This window comes from Sciurus carolinensis, chromosome 9 (genome assembly GCF_902686445.1).
Source record: "Sciurus carolinensis chromosome 9, mSciCar1.2, whole genome shotgun sequence".
Classification (NCBI taxonomy): domain Eukaryota; kingdom Metazoa; phylum Chordata; class Mammalia; order Rodentia; family Sciuridae; genus Sciurus; species Sciurus carolinensis.
The window spans coordinates 70,429,545-70,453,980 of record NC_062221.1 but is presented as its reverse complement, the minus strand read 5'-3'; the positions used below and the strand labels follow the sequence as shown (position 1 = coordinate 70,453,980).

Here is a 24,436-nt window from a genome sequence, read left to right as displayed (position 1 = left end):
GTTAAGGATAAAGCCATAAAAATACTAGAAGAAAATTCAGGCAGAATTCTTTTTACCTTAGGAAAAACCATGACTCAAGATCCAAAAGCCATCAAAGAAAAGATTAAAAACTTTGACTACATTAAAAGCATAGACTCAGGTATGAATATGTAACAACAAACCCTACTATTGTGAATAATTATGATGCACCAATTTAAAACAACGGGAAAAAGCACAAACTTGTGCATGCCCCCTTCTAACGTTAAGCAGAATCAAAAGGCAAATGACAAACTGAAAAAAAAATCGCAATTCCTATCATGAACCAGGGATTAATATTCCTAATATATAAAGAACTCTTGGGAACCAAAAAGAAAAAGATCAACAATTGAGTAGGAAATGAGTAAAAAATATAAAAACAAATAGGACTTAAAATACAAATGACACATAATCTCACTCATAAGAAGTGCAGTGCCAACAAACACCTTGACTGAAATACCACTTCTCAACTATTAAGGTAACAAAAATCCAAGTTAGACAACACACTTTTTGGTGAGTCCTGTGGGAAAGGGGCTAGTATGTGCAAAATGGCATATTCCCATGGAGGGAAACTTGGCGTGTCTGGCAAACTGCCCATGCACTTACCATCTGACCCTGTAACCAATTCTGGAGGATTAGGCTTGTACTCCTCAAAGTTGGGGGTGTGTAGACAAGTGTGGATTCACACTGTAATGGTTTTGCAGTGAGTCAGATGCAGAAATCTGAGAGTCAGTGTTTAAAACCTTTATAGTAATAAATTTTATGTGTATTAAAAATATTTAGAGCTCAGGGTACAACTCAGTGACAAAGTGCTTGCCAACCTTGTAAGAAACCCTGGCATGATCCCCAGCACTGCTGAAAGAAAGAGTGAGAAAGAGAGAGAGAGAGAGAGAGAGAGAGAGAGAGAGAGAACAAAACAAAAATATTTGGGCTTGTATTTTTGCATGTTGTTTTTCAATTCTCTTCTCTAGTAATTTACTTTTATTGAATTTTACATAAGTATCCATCTGCAACAGATTGCAAATTGAAAAATCAAACCTGCTCTGTCACCACAGATAGTTAAGGAGCAAAAATAGACTACAGAGGCACCTGCACATGTGCAAAGTGACTTATGTATGAGATTATTCACTGTGACATTCTTTGAAATGATAGAAAGGCAAAAACAACCAGATATCTAAAAATAGGCTGCTTAATTAAGCTATGGTGTGTCTTTATAATGGAGTACTATGCAGCTGTAGAGAAGAATGATTTTCTTTTCAATGAAATGAAAGGTTGAACTAGATCAAGGGCTTCTGACAAGGGATGAGGTGAATCCTTCCCCAGGGGAAGGAGGACTGGGTTGGCAGGTGAGGGGTTCCACAGATGAGAGCCAGAGGACCAGAAGCCACTGGGGTTCTTCCTACTCTGGGACATTTGCTCTTAACCCATTGCCTCTACCTTGCTCCAGGTCTGGAAAATAACAGTAAGATCATTTTCCTCCTGCCTAAGGCTCCCCATGGGTGTGAAATGGGTTGATATTCATCATCTGAACTGCTACCAATCTTCAAGGAAATGACAGACAGCTAGTCTATCCTGCCCCATGCAGTACCCTGCAAGGAATTAGGTCCCATATCCCCTCTTGGATTCCCTCATTCTCAGGCACAAACACACACATTCTCTGCCCTCCCGGAAGCTCCTGGTCACTCCTCTCAGCAGACACGCTCTAGGAGAGAAGTTGAGTCCAAACTTTCTCACACTGTCACTCACACTGAGTTTGTCTTGGTGCTAGGCTGAGCCTTCTTGCCATGTGGGGTTTGGTTTTTCTGCTTCATCCTTGGTGCCCACAATACCCCTTCCCCAACACTGGTCCCTGACCTCTCAGACACAGCCACAGAAGTGGGGAATGGCGTGCCAAAGGACAAGAGCAACCTTCTGGAGTCAGACAGCCTGAGGTCAAATTCCAGCTCTTTTCCTTACTATGTGACTCAGAAAAATATTTCGCCTCTCCCTGCCTTAAGTTTCCCAAATCGGGAATGATATTAATGATATCCACTTCATCAGCAGTTGCGAGGATTACAGGAGTTAGACAGTGAGCAACCAACTAGTGTGAGCCGTCCTGCTGCGGGCAGGAGCTGGGCACTGGAGTGTTCCCTTGGGCCCTTTGACAGTGTGCTGGATACTTCCATTGGGGCCTCCAAATCTCTTTCCTTCCCCTGCTCTATCCCTGCCAGGTGGGTCTGTATAGACTGCGTCCAGGCCTGCCTTCCCTCTGTCTGGGTTTGGCCAATGGAGGGAGAGGGAGGAGGAGAAAGCAGTGGGAGCTGGCTACATCCCCTACAGTCCTGCTCCTCTGCTTCCAGGTTTCCCAAACTCTCCCGCCCTCCTCCCTTCAGAACCAGGGGTGGTACCACCCCCATGGTCACCATCCCCAGGAGACGGCACAGCCAGCATCCATGATTCCCGGCCCTCTTCCATACCTCGGTGAACAGTTCCTTTATTCAACTTAGCCCATGTGAGCTCACCATCTGCATCCTAGGGTCTGGGGGCTTCTGACACAACACACCATCAGCGACCTTGGCTTGGGCTTTTCTCCCAGTAGCCCCCAAAGGCATCTAAGGTGGCAAGGCACTTGTCCTCCCTCATCATCCTCAACCCACCCCTGCCCTCACGCTCCCCACCCAGCTTCCCTTCTTCCCACCCAGGTCTGACCACCACATAGCCTGAGAGACCCAGGCCCAGCACTCTGATCAGATCCTGAGCCCAGGGGCTTGAATTGAAAGAACACCCTTGCCCCTTCTCCTCCTTGAGTCCCCAGGCATAAGTCTCCTAAGTTCTGCAGTAGAAGTTCCATTCTCATTGTGGTATTTATGTAAATATGTCCTCCAAGTCCTTCCTGAATCAATAATTGCTAAATTAATTTCACCCTGTCCACTTGGTCCTCAGCACAGCATATCTGTCTGCTGTTTCAGAAGAGGGATGCAGGGGACATGATGGGGCAGGGCAGGGAGAAGGTCAGGGCCTGGATCCGGGATCTCCACTACTCAGTTACCTTCCCTCTGGGTGAGGAAGGAGAAAGACAGAGAGAAAGAGGCACCTGGACATGCACGCAGCACGCCCCAGAGGTACCCAGAGGCTGCAGGCACATCAGGCAGGCCACAGGAAAAGCCTGCACTCAGGTCAGTGTCCCAGGTGTCGGCAGCCAACTCTGGGAGTCCCACAGGGGCTCACGTTAGGGCTATTTTGCCATCACTTCAAGGACCTCCTTCCCCCATGGTGGGGAGGCAGTGGGCCCAAAGAGGGGCATGAAGCAGGGTCAGAGGAGCAGAAGGGTAGGAAGGGCTGCCGTGTGGGGTGCTGATGACGAAAGCGCAGCGGGCCAGGGCTGGCGGCTTTAGGGTTCTGCTGCACCCTAAAAAGAGAAGAGTGGATGATTCTCACATCACTGAGTGGTACCAGGCCTGACCTTTGGGCAGAGCTCTAAATACTTGGATTTTATTGTTATTGTTGTTTTGGTATTGGGGGATTGAATCCTGGGACACTCTGCCACTGAGCTACATCCCTAGTCCTTTTTGTTTTTTGAGACAGAGTCTCACTAAGTTGCCAAGGCTGGCCTTGAATTTGTGATCCTCCTTGAACTTGTGATCCTCCTGACTCAGCCTCCTGAGTAGCTGAGATTACAGACATGCACCACTAAGCCTGATAGAGCTCTAGATTGGGTGTGTTCATGAGTGTGTGTGTGTGTGTGTGTGTGTGTGTGTGTGTGTGTGTGTGTGTGTAGGGTTGACTTCCCAACTCCCAAGGATTCCCCATCTTCAGAAATTATCCGCCCTCCACCCATGGCCGAAAGGGTAGCCCTCAGAAGTCTCTTCTGTACCATGTGATCCCCACCCCAACCACAGCTGCTTGCACCAGCACATGTGATCAAAATAGACCAACCAGGTGCTCTCTCACAGCAATTTGGGTGTGCAACCCCCAAGGGTCAAGTCAGTCTTTGCTAAAGAACCCAGAAGGTGGAGAGGTGGCCCTAGGGAGTGGGGGAATGGTCCTCTTCCACGGGCCATGTAGATAAGGACAATCTGAAGATAGAGACCAGTAACAGGAGACAGTAGAAACTGTCCAGAGCACTGAGAGCAGAGTTCCTAGGTCTAGCCCTTTCCTGAGGTCTGACAACATTTCACTTTTGTGAGCCACACCCCGGAGGTCCTGATAAAATTTCCCCTGTTCTTGCTTAAGCCAGTTGGGTTGTGTGGAGCAGGAGTTGCCCCGGGCGCTGCCTCCTGGGTGCGTTCTTCTCTCCCTCCTTTCTGAAGCACTCTGCACCATTGAGGGGCAGGACCAACACGACCTGGGAAGACCGACCTCTCCCAGTCCTCCTGACAGAGGTGGCCAGTGCGGAAGGTGGGAGGTGCCTGAGGAGGCCGTGCGGGGCATGCTGGGAGTGGCTCTGAGAGGGCTTCTCCACAGATCCGGGTGGTGCGGGTTCCATTAGCCTTGTGTAGCTGCTAAGGGCTCTTTAACCTGGAGCCGAGGGTGGTGGTGCGGGAAGGCAGGCAGAGGCCTGGCCGATGACAGGCAGAGTTCTCCTCTGCCTACCTCCAGACTTCCTTCTCAGACTTGACTCTTCTTTTTATCTTTTTTTCCTTTCCTTTTGTTTTAGTCAGCTTTTTCACGGCTGTGGATAAATGATCCAACCAGCACAATTATACAGGAGGAAAGGTTTAGTTGAGGGCTCATGGTTTCAGAGGTCTTTGTCCATAGAAGGCCAGCTCCCTTCCTCGGGGTTTGAGGTGAGACAGAACATCATGGCGGAAGAGTGTGGCGGGGGGAAGCAGCTCACATCATCAGGAAGCAGAGAGACTGCACTCTCCAGATACAAAATATATACCCCATAGCCGTCCCCCAATTCCCACCTCCTCCAGCCACACCTGCCACTTCAATTAATCCCATCAGAGGTTAATTCACTGATTGGGTTCAGACTCTTACAACCCAGTCATTTCTCCTCTGAACCTTCCTGCATTGTTCACATGTGAGCTTTTGGGGGACACCTCACATCCAAACCATAACACCTTTTTTTTTTTTTTCTTTTTCCTGATGCTAGGCTTTGAACCCAGGTCCTTGAGCAGGGTAAGCACATGCTCTACCATGAGCCCTGCATTTCTACCTCTCATTTCTTTGTCTGTAAAATGGGGAAAATAATGCCCATCTCTTAGAGTTGTCGCAAAGAGTAAATAAGTTATTTTGTCACACGGCTTAGAATGGCACCTTCCACGGGGTAAGTGCTGACTATCATCATTATTATTAGAGATGAATACAGTCCTAATTTGTTTAAGCTCTATTTTTTCAGGTCTCAATTTTCATTAGACAAACACCATTTCTATCCCAATACGGCTTGGTTTCTTATACTTATAAGAATATACACACATTCCTAAGACAAATAAGAATTTCTATTTCTAATAGGTGTGCCTAATCTCATGTTAAAACAATCTCAATTTCTCCACCAGTAGAGCATAGCAAGAGGCCATCCGATTTTCCTGATGGCTGTACAGTATAGCAGAAAGCCCTAAGCGTAGGAGAATGCAAAATCTGGGTGTAAAAATCTCAGGTCGTCACCTATAACTAAGGCTAATAATTTCTTGCCTTAGAGAGAGATGCTTTGAAGCACAGAGTAGGCCTTTTATAAAACCCATTCCTGTAAGTTGATTTGTATACACAAAACATTCAGATAGTTACCATTCATTTATACGATAATCACTGAGTACTTACTGAACACCTACTATGTGCCAGGCCCTGTACAGTGGGGAAGCAGAGGTGGGAGAGGCTCGCATGACAAAAGCGTGCTCCCTGCCTGCAAGGAGCTTACAGTTTAATGATGTGTCCATGAGGGCAGAGGCAGTGACCCAGGACCTGGGGTCACAGGGGACGCATCTGTCTTCACGCTGTCTCTGGCTGCTTGTCACTGACACTGTGGCGAGGTGCTCTGGAGTGGGGGAAGGGAGGTGCTGCACCAGCTGACTCCAGCTATTTTGGGAAACCCTGAGCCATGAGGAAAGCATTTTCCCAAATCTTAGGCCAGAGCTTCTCTTGCCTTCGCTGACGCTGCGGCCCCAATTCCTGTGGGTCCTCGCTATGGGTCACTCTGACAGAGCCTGGAGGCGTGTGAGGCGTGCGCTGGTGTTTGAGAGAGAAGAAGCACTCACGCAGGCACCCGGGAGGGCTGCTCGCCTGCTCTGGGACTTCTCGGGGGCCTGTTTTCCCAGCACAGATAGTAAGAGGAGGATTCATAACTGAGGGAGGGGAGGAAGTCTCAGAGGGATAGTGAGGGAGAGCGAGAGAAGGGCAGACAGCCAGGGCAGTTGGGAGGTCCAGTTTGAGGGACCTCTGCTCTTCATGCTGGGGTGAAGAATGAGGGAGACAGGGACTCGGAGTGTGCGTGTTAGCGCTGTATTTCCCACACAGCCCAAACTGGCCCCCAATAGGCTCTCTCTGCACAACCATGTCCTCCCCTGCCTGCCAGAGGGCCCACTGGGGGCCATCTATTCACTTATCATTCCATTCAGTATGAGGAGGAATAAGGGGGGTGTCCCAGCTCCCCAGCAGTTCACAGCCCACTGTGAGACCAAAGCATGGGTAGATCAGCAGGGGAAGCTGGAAGCTGATGAGGGGGTCCTACGAGGTACAGAATGCCCTGTGGAAACAGAAGTGAGAGGGCCGCCCGTGGGAAGGAGGCCTACGATGCCTGTAGTGGAAGGCAGACCTCAAAAAGGGTCTTGCTTCCCCATCCAGCAGGGCACTCCAGACTGAAGGGACAGCATGGCAAAGACTTGGCCCTGGAAATCCTGAGATAATCCACAGAGGCTGGGGATGTGGGCACAGGGAGATGCAGAGGGAGGCAAGTCTGGAAACTGGGGCCAGTTCATGGTGAGACTTGAGAACAAATCTAAGCTCCAGGAGGGCTTTTGTTCGTTTGTTTCCTGCAGTGCAGGAGGACCCGGGGATAGTCCGGGGCAGTGGAAGGATGCAATCAAGTCTGAACTTCAGAAAGTCAGGTGGCACCAGGCGGTGGGAGGGAGGGCTAGAGTAGGCTGCTTGTCCTCGGCACTCAGAACTGGAACTGGGCACCTTCTCATTCAAGACAGCCCAGTGTGACACCCAAAGCATGGGTATTGTGTACCCACTGTGGAGGACACACAGCTCTGCTGCAGGGCTGGGCCCCACAGAGGCAAGGAGAAGGGAACTGGAGGCCCAGGTCAGAGGCCATGCTGGCCATGAAGCGGTACCAGGCAGGAGCAGGAGGACCCCTCAAGCTGCTCCTGACAAGAAGGCCTCCTTCCAGAGCAAGCAGGGACCTCTTCTCTCTCTCTTTATTTTATTTTATTTTATTTTATTTTACTATTCTTAGTTGTAGATGGATGCGATACCTTTATTTTGTTCATTTAGTTTTTTATGTGGTGCTGGGGATGGAACCCAGTGCCTCACTAGCTTCCATCTAGGCAAGCACTCTACCACTGAGCCACACCCCAGTCCCTCTTCTCTTTTTAGAGGGAAAAAAATAGTGTTAACAGAGGGAAAAGGCAACTTATAACCCTAAAGATGAAGGCTTGAGTAAAAATGACTGAAGCCAATTGAGCACACACCCGTCCCTGTACTAAGTTCTTGACCAGCAAGATATCATGGCAACTCCACAAGAAAGCTGGTCACAGTGGAGTTTTATTCAGTCATAAAGAAGAATGGAATTATGCCATTTGCAGGAAAGTGGATGGAACTTGAGAACATTATGTTAAGTGAAATAAGCCAAACCAGAAGGTCATGGGTCGTAGGCTTTCTATCAAATGTGGAAAGTAGAGGAAAAAAAGGAAGAGAGAAGTGTGGCGGGGGCAGTGTCATGAAAATCAAAGAGATAAGTAGAGTAGAGAAAAGGGACAGGCGCAGGGAGAAGGGGAGGGAAGAGGGAAATACAGGGGAATGACTTTGGCCAAATTACGTTGTTCTATCATGTGCAGGTACGAACGTGTAACAATAGATCCCACCTTATGCACAACTATAATACACCAATAATGTGGGGAAAAAAGAAAGCTTATGATCATTCTCAGTTGACACGGAGGCAAGAGAGGGCATCAAGATTGGGGCACTGGCCAAAGGTTCCAGCACCAGCTAACAATGGAGCTGGGATATGAAGCTTATACCGTGGGCCACTCCACTCTAAGGACACACCGACCCCAGTCCTGTGGACACATTCCTCAGCCCTGGCTCCACATGCTCTACAAGCAGCCTTCGGAGTTTAATTTGGTTTCCAAGTGGGCTTTCCTAGCAGGGAGAGTGCTTTCTGGCTATAAATTTTTAAGCTGACTTCCTGTTGCAAATCAGTCTCCTGTGAGTTAAGACTGTGGGAGCCACGTTTTCCAGGTCCAGAGAGGCTCTGAAGAAACAAATTCCAGAAGTTCCCTATGGACAGACAGGCAGAGTCCAGAGTCCAGAGTAGGAGCCAGAGTGGGAGACAGTCACCTGGCAGCCACCCCCAGCCCAGGCCCAAGAGCCAGGGCCCAGGGTGGGTGAGAGTGAAGGATGTGCTTCCTCTGGTCCCCACCCCAAGCTCTGCCCACCCAGGAAGATCTTTGGGGAAGAGGCTGAGGCCAGTCCTCCTCTCCTGAACCCCTCCTTCCTTGCCTCCACTCAAAGTCTCCATTTGGCTGACTGCCTGGGAAGCAGGGAGAAAAAGAGAAGAAAAAGAAAAGAGGAAATAGAGGGGAAACCGAGAGCAGGGAAGAATGTCTCTCTCTGCAGTTGGGCAGCAGGGGAGGGCATGGGGGCGCACCCCCTCCCCCACGCAGGCCTGGGCCACTGAAGTCCAAGGCTTCTCCCAAGGCAGGCAGGGAGGCATCCTCCCCCCACCCATCCCTCACCACGTGGGGGGCCAAGTTTAACCAAACTCCGCACAAAGATAAAATTGAGATGCAGATTCCTTCCCTTTGCTCTGAATAGAGCAGATTGGATACGGATTTTCCTCTTTTCTTTCCAGTTAGTCGGACTGGGGCCCAGAGGGAAGGTTGGGATCCGATTGGGGAGGGGTAGAAGCTCAGAAAGTTCTGGAACCTGGAGGGTAAGAGTGAAGGGATGCCTCTCCCGTGCCCTTTCCCAGGGGCAAGCTCATTCCTACCTCTGCATTCTGTATTCTGGGCTCTGCTAGGGGTGGGGGTTGGGCTCTCCTCTCTTCCATACATTCCTAGATACTTCCATGTCATGCATTTGTCCTGTCAGTTTTTGGAAGTCCTTCCTGCAGTCCCACCTACACCTTTCCAAGTGCAATTAAACACAGAGGCACGTGGGACATAAAAGGAGAATGTGATCAGAGGAAGGTTAACAAGAAGGGCTCTTACAGACCATTTGCAACTGAAGAAACTGAGGCTTTGGAGAGAATATCCAGTTTAAGATTGGACAGGGAACTAGTGGCAGAATCGAGACTAAGTAATAACAACAACCATGTTATTATGTGCCAAGTGGTGCTCTACGTTATCTATAGTACGTCATTTTAATCCACACAAGAGCCCCACGGATTAGGCACGTATTATTGTCATCCTCATTTCATGGATGGGGAAAGTGAGGCACAATCCAGCTAAGTAACTTGTAAAAGGTCAAAATGGCCAGGTGCAGTGGCACACACCTGTCATCCCAGCAGCCGGGAAGCTGAGGCAGAAGGATCATGAGTTCAAAGCCAGCCTCAGCAACTTAGTGAAGGCCTAACCAACTCAGTGAGACCCTGTTTCAAAATAAAATATAAACAAAGGCTGGGCATGTGGCTCAGTGGTTAGGTGCCCCTGGGTTCAATCCCCAGTACCATAAAAAAAAAAAAAAAGTCAAACTGGTAGACGCTGGATCCAAACCCAGAATTGGTCTCAGCATAGCACACGGGACTCAGCCATTCAGAAAATGGCTTTACTTGACACAGACTTGAGAGTGGAGCCCAGGCCACTCCGGGGATCCTTGCTGGAGGTGAAATTTCCTGAGCACTCTCTACGGTCACTCTGCATTTGTGACCATGGACTTGCTTCTCAGAACAGAATATGTGGACTAAAGGTCAGAACTGAAATCAAGAACGTACAGGACTGTTCCCATCACTTGAGCAAAGAGACCAGCATACACATCCTGAGGACGGCTTTGTGGAGGAAGGCACACTGAAGGCACGGGGAGACCTGACGAGGAAGGGAGAGGACCTGGGTCACTGCCAGGCCAGGCGGCGCCGAGCTGTAGTGTGGCTTGAACTAGGTGAGGGCACGGTGGTTCCGGCCTTGCCCGGATGGGCACCACGGATGGGAGTGGCGGAGGTGCCACCCAGGCGATATGAGGACCAGTCGGGCTTTATTTCCTGTTTCCCAAATATTCTGTAATATTTTATTGTTTTTGCAAGGAAAGAAAACAAAGGAGACTTGCCTACTTTAATTACTGGAATTAAATGCCGAGGATGTTGCCAAACACATATCCCTCTTATCTATTCATTAGAGCAGCCTCCTGCCTCCTCCCTGCCGGCAGGCGCTCTCCGTGAAAACATTTTGCTATCAGATATTCCGAGGCTGCATAAAATGGAAACTGCCTTTGAAAACATGCCTACAGCTCAAAAACAGATGCAAATCCAGTGAAGGGCCTGCCTTTCCTTGGGTTTTCCAGCAGATTCGCTCACTCAACATGAACCTTTGCGGAGGGGCCATTTCTGTTCCCTCTCCTGAGCAACATCCAGAGAGCTAGTCCTATCCATCAGAGAGTTCCAAAAGAGATGGGCGTTGGCACGACAACGTGAAGGTACTTCATGCCACTGAAGTGTACCCTTAGCAGCTAAAATGGGTGGATGGCAGTGTCAAATAGTAGAGGCACCATGTAACATGGATGGTTAGTCAAAGAATCAAAAGTAGAATTACCATTGATTCAGCAGTTCCACTTCTGGATATTTATCCAAAAGAATTAAAAGCAGGATATTGAAGAGATAGCCACGTCCATAGCAGCATTAGTCATAATGGTTGGGTTACAGCATAATTCATAATGGTTGGGTTGCAGGCACTCCAAGCATTCCCCAACCAATGAACAAATGGATATGCAAATGTGGTATAAACATACAGTGGAATATTATTCAGCCTTTAAAAAGGAGAAAATCAGCTGGGCATGGTACATGCCAGTAATCCAAGTGATTTGGGAGGCTGAAGCAGGAGGAACATGAGTTCAAAGCCAGTCTTAGAGATTTAGCAAGGCCCTATGCAACTTAGTGAAACCCTGTCTCAAAATAAAACACAATAAAAAGGGCTAGGGATGTGACTCAATGGTAAAGTGTCCTTGGATTCAATCCCTAGTACCAAAAAAAGGAGGAGATTCAGACACGTGCTACAACCTGGGTGAAACTTGAGGGAATTATATAAAGTAAAAGAAATCAGTCATAGAAAGACAACCACTGTGTATATGAGGTATCCAGAATAGTCAAATCCATAGAGATAGCAGATTGGTGACTGCCAGGGCCCGAGGGAAGGGGAAGGAACTGTTCAAAGGGTGTAGCGTTTCCGTTTTGCAGAATAAACAGAGTTCTAGAGATGGATGGCGCTGATGGCCACCCAACAATGAGTGTTCCCAAAACGACTGAATTTTAAAGTAGCTAAGAAGGCAAACTTCATCTATATAGATATCCTTACTCTACTACACATATACATACATTTGTAGTATATGTAAACTATAAAGCAACATTTTTTTTAAAAGAAGAGCTCCTCAAATACATTGAACCCAGATCCCTAGAGGTGTGCTAATGACCCCTCCCCAGATGAAGGGGTCTTTTTTCTGCCCTCCCTCAGTCCTTCACCCACTGGTGGCCCCTCCCCCTCCCCCAGGGCACACTGACCCCTGACCCGTGAGTGAAGTCAGCTCTTTACTGTCCCCGCACCTTGACCATCTTGCTGGGGCATCAGGAGGTGGAGTGAGGCTACGGGCATCCAAGGCCCAGGGACCGGATTAAACCACGCAGGGAGGGGCAGAACCTCAGGAGTCATGGCTGCATGATGAAGAGGCACAGGAGACACGCTTGCTGTGGGGCAGGACTGCCTGATGGACCCGTGGGGTTGCTTGCCCACTGGATTCCTTTCCTGTTGCTGCTGTCACATGTGACCACAGATCTAGTCGCTTAAGACAACACACATTTCTTATCTTACAGGTCTATGGGTTAGACGCCTGTCCTCGGTCTCACAGGGCTGAAGCCAAGGTGCTGGCAGGCAGTTCTCCCAGCTGGAGGCTCTAGGGGAGATCAATCTCCTTCCCCTTTCCAGCTTCTAGAGGCCGCCCACGCCCCATCATCAAAGCCAGCAGCATCAAATTTCTCTAACCTTCTCCCATAGCTATGGCTCTGGCTCCCTGGGACCACAACTGAGGAAGGTTGCCACTTGTAAGGACCCACAGGATTATACTGGGTCCACCCGATTAATCCAGAAAAATCCCTCCCAGTCCTTAATGGAATCACAACCACAGAAGTCCCTTTTGCCATGTCAGGTGTCATAGTCACAGAGTCCAGGGATAAGGCTGGGGGCTCTTTGGTAGCCATTATTCTGCCTGCCACACCACCTCAGGTCTCCCACCCCAGGGTAAACACCTTTCTGGCATCCAGAGAGTCATCTGTGCCTGAATTTCTGAGAAAGAGGAGCAGCGGTTGGTAACTGCCCCCGGCAAGGCAGGTCACTCAGTGTCAGGGAGAAGAAAAGGCCACTGGAGGGAACAATCAGGGAGCATGGATGTGCAGCCTGAGGGGTGGGAAGGGGCAGGACCAGAGATGCAGAAATGACAGGCACAGGACAGGGTGAGAGTCTGTCCTGTGGGAAAGGAACTGCCACAAAGGGGAGGTTATAGGAGAGACCTCACAGGTGAACCACACGGCAACAGAAAGTTCATGAACACTCGCACCAGAGTCACACTAAAGGATGATCATTATTCACTTCCCCAAAGGATTTTCCAAAGCATTCTTCAAGTAACAAGTTGCACTGTGTTCTTAAAATAGGATTTACACCCGATTTTTCAGTAACACATAAAGGGATGCTTGTAAATCTATGGAAATGAAGTGAGACCAGCAACATCTGCCGATGGCCTTCTGTGCTGCTGGTGTCACAGGGAGACGGAAGGAACCACCAACTGGGAGACAGACTCTAACACCAACGTGAACGTGAGCACACACATGCACACCAGTGGAAACCGTCCCTCTGGGCATTCCTAAACTCATTCCACATGAGAACAAACCAAGGCTAGAGAGATGGGGGACAGGTCCTCTCAAAGAACCAAGTCTGGAGCTGGTCCAGGACTCCCTGGTTCCAAAGCCCTGTTCTTTGGCCTCTCTATAGATGGGAGAGATTTTCAGGGCAACAAGAGGTTGCGTGTTTGTGTCAGTAACGGGAGCTGCAGTCCCGCTACATGCGCTCACGGAGGATGAACAGAAAATATGGAGGGTGGTTGTTTCTTGGAGGTCATTTCTGGAATGACACTGAAACTTTCAATTAGAGACAAGGCTTTCATTGCAGTTATTAGGGGTAAGACTCCTGGAAGAGGTAAACATGCCGCAATGACAGTGGTTGACTTCATGTCTTGTTGGGGAGCCAGCTGTAGGGGTGAGGAGGAAGAATCCCAGGGTAACAGAACAAGGGCAGGTCATATTGACTTCCTTGACCACAAGGCCTTCTGGAAACCCTACTCGTGCTTCAACACAGGTGACACACAGGAACGTGCCATGAGGCGGTGGACCCTCTGCCTGCTTCTCTGTCATCACATGTCCAGGTTCCTTCCAACTGCCCTGTTGGCCCTACTTTCCTTTCTGCTTCTTCCTCCCAAATGTGTGGTTCTCCAAGGTTCTAGTCTCAATTCCCTCTTCTGTCACCCTGGCTTCATCCCACCCAGAAGCTCATTTCCCCTGCTCCATCAGCTACCCAGATCCAGCCCCTCTTTCTGGACTCTAGACCACGTGGCCATCTCCATCTCTGTACTAGGCGTGCAGGCATCACTGGGACAGCCTGCCCCAAAGGAATTTGTCATCTCTCTCCTTTCACCTGCTTCTGCCACATTTCCCATATCTGCTTGTGGCCCCACAGTCCTCCCTGGTGTCCAAATTCACAACTCAGCATTCCTAGATTCCCCTCACCAGCATCTCCACATCCCGTCCACTATCAAGTCCTGTAATTCGATCCTCAATAGTGTTTTCCAAACCCTGATGTCCTCAGGATGGGCAGGTAACATAGGAGCCAAGTGGATGGGGTGGGGACCATGTAGCTGATTGTTGTGAGGACACAGGTCCAACCCTGCCCATTCTTAAAGAAAATCTACGTATATGGATTTGCATCAAATTCCCTCATGTTTAGATGTTGGCAACATATTTGCATTTTTTGAAATCCCTGCGTGTGCCAAAGAAAACATATCTGTCTGGGCCTCTGGACTTCTATCTCTCTCCCAACAGTCCCTCTCTCCATTCTCACTCCAGTACGCTAGGATGTCCACACCTCCCTCCTGTGCAATGGAGCTGCTCTGGAGAGTCTCCCTGGCTGCTTTATCCCTCTACCCTCCATTGGCCTCGGGCTCTTCAGCTTTCAACTCAAGGCCCTCCTGTGTTGGAAAGAATGGTGAGGTGAGGGAGATGGAGAAGAGAAGGCTGATGCCAGTCAGGGTGACAGAGCCATTAATTAACAGAGTTAAACATCTGGTGTTTAATTAACACCCTTCCTCTGCTTTCATTCTCCCTCCCATTAACTTTCCCAGGGGGCTCCATGGTGGGTAAGCCGAGCAAAAAGCAGAATTGATTCCTGGCTGAGTCAGGGGAGGGATGGAGAGAGGCCTGGGCTCAGTTCCTCAGTGCTGAAGGACAAGAGGAGGGTAGAGCAGTTCTCTGCGGACAGGCGAGGACGAAGCAAGCTTACCTGTCAGCAAGAGGGACTATGGTTAGCCCAGAAGTTTCTTGGGCAGGGACTGGGGCCAGAAGCTTGGTGCCTAGGATCATACAAGGAAGTCCACAGCTGTCCTGTGGCTAAGACTGTTGGCTGCCTCTCTGATATTTATTCCTCAATAGCAAACCCCTGGCTGCACAGAAGGGCCACATTCCTACACCTGGTGGGACTCTTGCCTCCCTAGTCTCTCCTGCAGTCATGGCCCGTGTTGTCTTGAGCTACAGCAGCCAGGATTTAACCATGAGACAAGGCAAGAGACGAGTCAAGAGAGTCACAGAATATCCTCATGCTGTTGAGCCAGTAAGCAAAGACTAAAGTGCTGGGATGCCCAGACCCTGGGATCCAGGGACTGGAAAGTGGACCTCAGCGTGGGCAGTGGAGTTCTGAGGGGGGCCTCTCAGTTCTGCCTCCCCAGCACCAAACACAGAGCTTGTTGTGCAGTGAGAGTTTAGTCAACACAGGTTTGTATGAATCAATTCATGAAGGGAGGGACATGTCACTTCTTGGCACAGGTGTCCAGTGATTGCCAGGTGGTAAGAAGGAATTCTAGAAGGTACCTTGAATCCAACTGAGTCAAGACCTGCCCTTCTTAGAGGGCCAGCCTGAAACAGTCTCTCCTGCAGAAGTCCCTTCCCACCTCCCCAGTTCCCATGATGCCCACCAATCCTCTTAATTGGCATTTAATCAAACCTCCCCTATTGCCTCAAAGCTGTTCCCTGGTTTGATTCTAAGACCCCTTGAAGCAGACATCACCATCCTTTTTAAGTCCTGGAATCTGGCAGTGTCTTGAACACTGAAGGCACTTAAGACATGTTTCCATTGAGGGACACGCTTGGGAAGGGTGCTGGGAGGTTGACGACTTAATGAGCAGCTCAGAGAAGAGCATCTGAAAGAAACAATAATTCCTAGACGTCTATAGTACCGTCTGGATTTTTACTATTAGACACGACTACTTTGACTAGGTGAGTCACCTCAAGTAAACACTTGGCCACTCTGAGCAAGTTTTGTATAGGGGAAATCGTCATAGTAAGACCTGTTTCACAGTGCCATTGTAGAATCAAGCCAGCATGAAAGTTTAGCGTAACACAAATGGTGTGACTCTACATCAGGTACAACCAGAGAAATGAATAGTTGTGCTCCATTCGCATAGTGAATCGAAATGTATTCTGCTGTCGTGTAGAACTAATTAGGACAAATAAAAATTAAAATTAAAAAAGTTCAGCATAAGAATGTTTATTATGTCTTTAAATGTGGTTAGTGTTGGAAGAATCATCTCAGGAGTTACTCACTTTTGAATATGATCTTGTAGATTGTAGGGTCAAGAAGCTTGGATTTCCCTTTCCCAACCACCTCACTAACGGCCTCTATCCTATCTTTGGAAGTATGTACGAAATATCTTAAGTGGAGTTTCACAGAAGAGATAGAGGCGGCAGGTGTAGCAGGTACTGCTGGTACCTTACCAGCTCCCCACTTCTGGGCCAGGGCACCCCTCCCCAGCTACTGCTGGAGTTGGTGGTTAATGTCTGTGCAACCTTCTCCAGAGGCCCCGCCTGAAACTTAAGGGGATCTTCACTTCAGACACACCCAGGAGACAACCATCACCCCCACTCCAAGGCCAATAAGAAACACTGATAGAAGAATAGAAAAGACCTGTACTCCATGCCCCAATGTATACAGGTGTCAAAAGTCCTGTGGCTCAGGTCATGCTCAGGGCTCCACATGGGATCAGCCAACCTGACTTCTCCCTCTGCTGCACCTGCTTCTTCATGGGACCACTCCCCAGTCAGTCACCTGCACAAGAACCTTGGCTCAGGTTTTGACTCTGGTGAAACTGACCTAAGACTAGTCTTTGGGGGCCTTTGCAGAGGAGGTAGGCGAATAAGCAGGCTGGTGTCAGGACAGAACTGCACGTTCTCACTTGGCTCACTTTGCTGCCAGCTCACCCCGTGCGCCAGAAAGGCCAGGCACCAGGACCCAACCCTCAACCCTCCCAACGCTGTGGCTTTGATCCCAGCTGTCTGTATCTGTATCCTCCCTGCACTCCTGACCTCCCTGTTCCTGGTCTTTCCAAGGAAATGTACGGATCCCCTCCAAGGCCCAGAAATGTTTTTCTGGAAAGCTGTAAATCCAAAAATCAATTGGTCTCCATGTCACCAGATTATCCAGATGGGCCCCCAGGAACGTTAAGGTTCATAGACTCACAAAGTATTAGTGTAGAAAGGACCTTGGGAGGCAATGGAACTCCCCTCTGCAGTTTAATGTGGATTATACTTCTGTGACTATGCCTCTCCCCTCTCACAATTATGATCATTTTGGTCTGCTTTATTCTCCTCTAAACCATTTATACAGCTAGACAGAGTTAGAAAAGCATGAATGCTAATCCCCCACCCTAGGCCCTTTTTTCAGTATTGGTTTCCCCAGAGGCAATGAACCTGAGTCAGAGAGAGATGATAATTCTGATGTGAGGGTCCAGACCCCAGGAAAGGCAGGAGGAGCAGCGGTTTGCCCTCTAATGTGCCCCCCATAACCCTCCCAACACAGCTGGGAATCCATTCTTTGGTAAGAAGGGGCAGGGGGAAATCAGTTCAATTTGGATCTTCCTGCTGTTAATAATTCCTTATGTGGGCATAATCTGAGGTAGCCCTGTCCCTCCTCTAGGCTCCAGGCAAGACAGCTCCTCTCTCTCCAAGGTAACTGGATTGGCAGTAGGTCACTTTATTGTGGCCATACCTCTTGGTGACCTCAGCAGGGTCTGGTACCCATCTCTGCCAGGATGTTCTTGCATCTTCTCTGTTGTATGAGCCAAAGTTTATCAAGGGCCTCAGTGAATGCTCTGGGTCTCAAGTCTTGGGAGAGGTCACTGTCTCTTTGAGGAAGCCCTCTTTTCAGTCTTCCCTGGTCTTCTGGTCATTAATTAATGCTTACTTCTGATTTCATTTTTCCTCACCAATGACCCCCCATTTGCCAAATCCCAGAAACCAGGCCTTCTGATGAAAATACACAGTGTATGCACTCTAATAATTATAATTATATCTAAGCTTTGTTGCATTCATTATTCTAGGACAGACAGTGTGCTAATTGTTTTATAAACGTGATCTCATTTTATCCTCGCCATATGCCAATAAAATAAATAAGCTTTTCTGCCTTTTTGAAGATGAGAAAACTGAGGCTCAGAGAGTTGGGCGGCTTGCCCAGGGTCACATGGGAAGTGGCAGAGCCGAGATCTGCCCTCAGGTCGACTGGTTGCCCCGGCCCATGCTCTAAGCCCCCCTTGTTTCCCACCTCCATACACGGCTGCTGAAGAGATGGATCTCTCCAGAAGGAAGGGGAGGCTTGGTGCTCTCTCTACAGAGAAGAGAAGCTTCTGGGGCCTCCTCACTCCCTGAGCCCAGCTCAGTTCCTCTCCTTCCAAACACAGCTTCCTCCCTGTGCCCCCCAGTCCATGCTGGGTTCTAGGTCCATTTTCTTCATCTCTCATGGTCAGACTGCCTGCTGCTGTCAGGGCCTTTGATCATGATTCTCTATTCAGCTTCCAAGGACAGCTGAGGGCTCCATTCCCATTCTGCTCCACCCCCCAGACAAATTGCCTCTAGGTCCTTCCTGGCACCCACCTGCCTTGATATTCCCTTGCCCTGCTGAGCTTCTCATAGCTGCGGCCACCCGAGTCACCAGCCCCTTCTGCTCCTTCACTCTCGCCAGCATGGAGAAAGTCAGTGCTCATTAGCCGTGCCAGCGGCGGGGGTGGCAGAGAGCAGCAAGGCAGATAATCCAAGGTAGTGGGGAATGTAAAAATCTCTATGTGGCTGTGGAGGGTATTTTTGGACTTACAGTTGAATGTGGGTGTGTGTGATGTGTTGGGATTTCACAACACTTCAAACCAAATTCTGAAGCTAAACCAGCAGGACCTGACTGCTGGTTTTAGGAATTAGAAAACTGGCCACCCTGTTCCTATTTCCTGCTAGGCTGGGTGGCTATGTGTCTCAGGCTGATGTCCAGCACCAGATGAGGCAGAGCAGCTCTCTGTCAGACCCACACTTGCCCCTGACCCAGAGTTCAGACTGTGCAAATACAGATGCCCACAATGGCCAGGCAGCCAGGTGGGGTCGTGTATGCCTATAATCCCAGCAACTCAGGAGACTGAGGTAGGAGCAACTCAAGGTCTAGGTCGGCCTGGCCTACTGAGCAAAACCCTGTCTCAAAATGAAAAAGGACTGGCGATGTAGCTCAGTGGTGGAACACTGCTGGGTTCATTCCCCAGTATCAAAAAATAAAGACCATGCAGTTAATAAGTGAGGCCAGTGAGTGAGACACAAACGGGAATGGGAAAATGAGACTAGATCCTCTTCAGGAGGCTGCTGCAGCTCCTCAGATTGGCTGTGCCTCAGTTGATGACAGAGGCCAAACAAAAACCTTCTCTGGAAGAATTAGGTCCAGTGACAAGTTTGTGAGCTACAACCTGGAGGTCCTAACACTCTGGGCATCAGAAGTGCCTGGAGCGTTTGTGTCAACAGTCTGCTGGAACTTTCCCCAAGTTTCTAATTCAGTAGGCCTAACATGGAGCCCACAAATTTGTATTTCCATCAAGTTCTCAGGTGATGCTGACACCGATAGCCAAGGGGCTACATTTGGGGAACCACTGTTACAACCAAGTTGCGTAGAATAAGGGAACTTCATGTCTTCCTTACCTTCTCATATTCACTAGCCTTTTCCTCAGTGTGTCAACTCAAGAGGTAACTGTGTCCTTGAGAAGCTGAAAGTCAGGCATCCTCTGAAGTAAGGGTGGGCGCACACTTACTGTTAAGTAAGTGTTGGAAGATTTCACGGACATCTCAAGTGATCGTCACAGCATTACCGCAAGGCAGGGATGATGGCCCCCACTTGACTGCTGAGGATCGCGGGCACGGAGATATTCATGACTCATCCAAGATCACCCAGCTAGGAAGTGACAGTTCTGCGACTGAAGTTCCCATAAGACAAATTCCAGTGTCCTTGCTTCTCTCAGCCACCAAATTTCATAGAGAAACAGGGACCATTTACAAAATATGCCTCTTGCCCAGGTTGAGCAGAATGGCCCTCTCTTTAGGGACTCTTTGAGGTTTGTCCACCAGGGACAATTCTCACAGGAGAAGTTGGGTCAAGAGCCAGGAGGTTTGGGGAAGGGACAGTCATTTTCCTCCTTCCCTTTGGATCAGCCAAGACCTGGTCTTTTTGGTCACTCCCCTATGGTCTATAATTCCCAGAAGACAGGGTGGGTGGTTATGGGGCTGCACAGTGCCCTAGACATTCCATGCCTGGGGAAGCCACTCCTGAACATGGCACCTTAGTCCTTGGGAATACATGGGAGCAGGAGGAGAGAACTGGCTAACGTCTGCAAACTCTTAAGAACAGGGGCCATGCCTGTTGGCACAGTGCCATATCCCTAGCTGCTAACCCACTGCCTGACATGCAGTAGACATTGTATTTGTTGAATGACAGAATGACAGAATGCTGGAACAAAGGGTAGGGAATCTTTGCTCTTGGCCGAAGGGACTTTGGATAATGTGCCCACTCATGGCTGAAAGTGTAGACATTCATAAAGAAGAAGGAGGAGGGTGATAATTCAGCTCAAGGTAATTGATCAAAAATGTTTTCCAAATCCATCATGGGTGGGGAAGCAGAGATTTGAACAGGTCTGCTGAGAGCTGGCAAGAGTAACGTCTCCTCCACCTCTGCATTCCCAGCACTGGTGTCCACTCAGTGAATGAATCTGAGTCTCCCACCCCGAATGCCCAGTGGGGAAGGTGTTCACACTCAGCTACACGGGAGGTGGCTGCATGCCCCTGGGCAGGACATCCTCCCCAAGGCTTTCAAGAAGGCAAGTAGGGTAAGGGGAGCAGGCATGGACTTTGACCAGGAAGCCCTGGTGCCAGTCCTGATGCCAGCTATCCGGAACAAGTCAACAGATACAATCCCAGCAGGAGTGGTTCCGGGCAATGGTGCGCTTTACTACTGGACCCACTGCCTCCCTTCTCTTTACAGAATAAGCACTCAACAAATGCTTCTTGACAAAATGAATCCAATGACAGATCTGTTAAGCAGGATAGGCTTGAAAGGAGTCCCTGACCTCTCCAGCAGGAAGTTCTTCCACTGTCTGACTTGCTTTTTGCTTGATGCAACTTAGCCTTTTTTTTTTTTTTTTTTTTTTTTTTTTTTTTCAGTAATAGGGATTGAACCCAGGGCTGATCCACCACTGAGCTGCATTCCCAGTCATTTTTATTTTTATCTTGAGACAGGGTCTTGCTAAATTGCTGAAGTTGGCCTCAAACTTGTGATCCTCCTGCCTGAGGCTCCTGAGTCATTGGGATTACAGGTGCATATCACTGTGCTCTGCCATTTAAGCCTTCTCATCCAAGGGGTGAGGACCCCTCAGCACCACTGATTCCTTCTGTCCTTCCAGGAATCCAGTAGGAATGGGCTTGTTGGAATCATGCACTGATGTTATGGAGAATGTGCTCTGACTTAAATTAGGGTATGTCCAAATCAACACAGCTCCAAGTCAATGGTAACAGGAATGGCTCTGCTGCCCCTGTGTGGGGCATGCCAGTCTTTTCCCTGGCCTCTGGCAACCTCTGGATCTCACCCTCATGCAGTTATGTGTGCATAAAACTCGGAGGCCTTGAGAGCAATCATAGATCCAAATGGTCAGAGTGGGAAGGTGGCCCAGATATACCCTCTCGCTGGCACCCTCTCCGTGCTCTGGAACACCCCTCTCTTTCCCAAGTCAAGCCTGGATACAAATCTGAGCAACTTGGGGCTAGGGGCTTGGACACTGTGGGAGAGTCCCTACTGATTAATGTAATTCAGAGTACACAGCTGGTTTTAGAAATCTTAAAGTTAGAAATGATGGGATCCCATGGTTCCCAGAAAGTCACTCTTAAACCGTCTTTGGGTAGTGAGCAGTATTGAGACGGGAAAGGGAAACGATAGGCGCACAGCCCGTCTGGGTCCTAGCTCCCACTCCAGCTTGCATTCAGACTAGGTGTATGTCCTTTGCTCCCAGCTTCTCAGAATAGCTTCCTGGCCTTGGGGTGCCAAGAACCCCAGCGCTCTGAGGGGAGCCATCCAATGAGCTACTCATTTAGCACAGCTTCTGTGATGTGACCAGATAAAGGGCAGATTCCCATCCCTTGTACTGCAGATAGGAAAGACTGGCAGGCTGTGGAAGGTGCTGGACTCTTCCCCTGCCCCCTACCCGACCACATTCTCCTTTAGAGAGCAAAAGAGAAAAAAGGAATAAGGAAGGATGTAATATGGACAGGGACTAGAAGGGAATAAGCAAACAAAGACAGTTCATCTGTTAAGGTCATAAAATGGAGGGTTTTTTCCTTGTGGTTTATGTTATCACTGTTATGATGGTGTTTCTGCAATAAATAAAGCAGTGAAGAGGTAAGCACCAGGCCTGGGCTGGAGTTGGTAGTGCTGCACACTTGGTGGGTGGTAGGTTTCTCAGTGGTAGGGGACAGTATGGAGCCCAGGATGGAAAGGTGGAGGTGTGGGGTGGAGGAGGAGGTTGGCAGGGGATTCCTTAAATCCCATCAGGATTTCCTCCCACAGGACTGAGTTTTCCTCCCAGGCTTGCTTCCTCTGGGTCCTGCTAGCTCAGACTTCTGAACTTCCAGAACATAATTGTCCCAACTTGTCAGGGCAAGGTCTTGGCTGCTGGGAGTGGGCTACCATTCCCCATTGTGCCCAGATCCATCTGGAGAGCGATCGGTTGGCTGTGGGGAGCTGGGAGGAAGAGCCCAGCACCCGCCCCCATCTGCTCCTGACACATGACACACGCTGCAGCCAGGGAGGGAGAAGGCTGCAGGTGGCCGGGGGAGAAAAGGAACAGAGCACAACACAGCCCCATTGTCCAGTACCAGCGAGCAGCCTCTCTGCCGTGAGATCTGCCAAGAGCAGAACCCCAAGCCTCCGAGCTGCAGGTGTGCGTGGGGTAGAGTCTGGCAGGCTGTGGAAGGTGCTGGAGCCTGCCCTGTCCTCTTTCAGAAAGGAAAAGAGAAAAGAAGTATACAGGAGTGCAACATGGTGGCAGTGGCGGAGGCTGCCTTCTGAACAGGCAGGGCTCAGTGGGGCTTCCCTATGCCCCACCCCACCCTAGGTCCAGCACCCACACTACTTCCATCCATCCACCTGTCTGTGCAGGAGAGAAGGGGATCATCCCCCTTGCCAGGGAGTCCCTTCTGTCCTGCACATTCAGGTGGAAGGCAGGTCTGCATAAGGCCAGGTTGGGACTGCACCCCACCATGGCCCCAGACACACTCCTAAGATACGAATGTGCACATGGTGCTCACCCACCTGTGCCTGAGACCCAGAGTCACTCCTCAGAAACTTCTCCTGTAGGTTCAAGGACAACCTCACTGCTGCCCAGCCCTTAAGCCCTGCAAGGCAGGAGACTGGTCCTTCTGGGTTTGGGTGTGTAGGGAGGGTGGGGCTCTCAGGTGGCCAGAGTATAGGAGATGGGCAGGCCATGGGGCTTGGTGGGATAGAACAGAGAACTCCAGCCCTGGGCCAGGGGTTGGGAGTGGAGGAGAGGGGACTTTTAGAGAAGCACAGTGGACTCTTTCTGATCGAGTGTAAAAGCAGCCCTTCTTAGAGACAGAAAGATGGTCAAGAACTGACAAAGCCCTTCCAGTGCTTGATGAATGTCTCTCTGGCCATTGGTGCCAAAACCCTGTAATGCCACATTCATGAAGCCCAGTTATAATAACAGCTAACAGGCTTATTATTTGCAGGCCTGTATCTATGACTTGCCCTGTAGCCCAGTCCTGGCCCCAGCTCTCCTTTCCCTGACAGAACTGCCTGGGTACAAAGTAGCCTTAAAAAGAGACCTGCTGAAGAACAATTGCAATGCCAGGGTTCTGGGGAAGGTGTTTGTGCATGTCATCTGCTCAGCCCCAAGGACAGTAGGGACAGGAAGGGAGAGGAAAGCTAGGCATCTTCCTCTTAGAAGCTTCAGTCAAGTGCCTGCAGATGTGGTTTGCAGGCAGCTGCTGAGACTAGAGAACAGGAAGGGTGGAGCCAGGCTCATGAGCTAGGGCTTGTGTCCCTGCCTTCAGGAAAGCGCTGCCATTGCAGGCGAGTGGAGAAGGTGAGGGATGGACGTGCTCTTGTCTAGCTAGGCCTCTCCTGGCTTAAGCCTTGGCCTCAGCAGGGGAAGGAAGGACCATGGACCTGACCAGAAGACACCCAAGTCTACCAGAGGAGGTGGCCAGCTAGGGGCCTGCGGCCTCCTTCTCCTGCCCACTGCCCCCCTGCCCAGCTTAGCCTGTGTCACCATGAACACTCACACACCCACCCAAAGGGGGACACCCTGGGTCCAAACCCCAGCCCTGGCAATCCTTAACCTCTCTAAGCTGGTTTTCTCATCTATAAGCCCAGGAAGGGCAGTTGTGAAGAGTATGTGAAGGTAATGTTTGCAGAAGCACATCGCACCGCACTGTCTGGCACCCAGAAAGCCCTCAATA

At 49.7% G+C, this 24,436-nt stretch overlaps 1 protein-coding gene across 5 annotated transcripts in view; it reads right to left on the bottom strand.

Annotated features, from left to right (window-relative positions):
• Positions 1–24,436, bottom strand: part of Sema5b (semaphorin 5B) — a 116,757-nt gene that overhangs the window by 40,780 nt on the left and 51,541 nt on the right. The window lies entirely within an intron of this gene.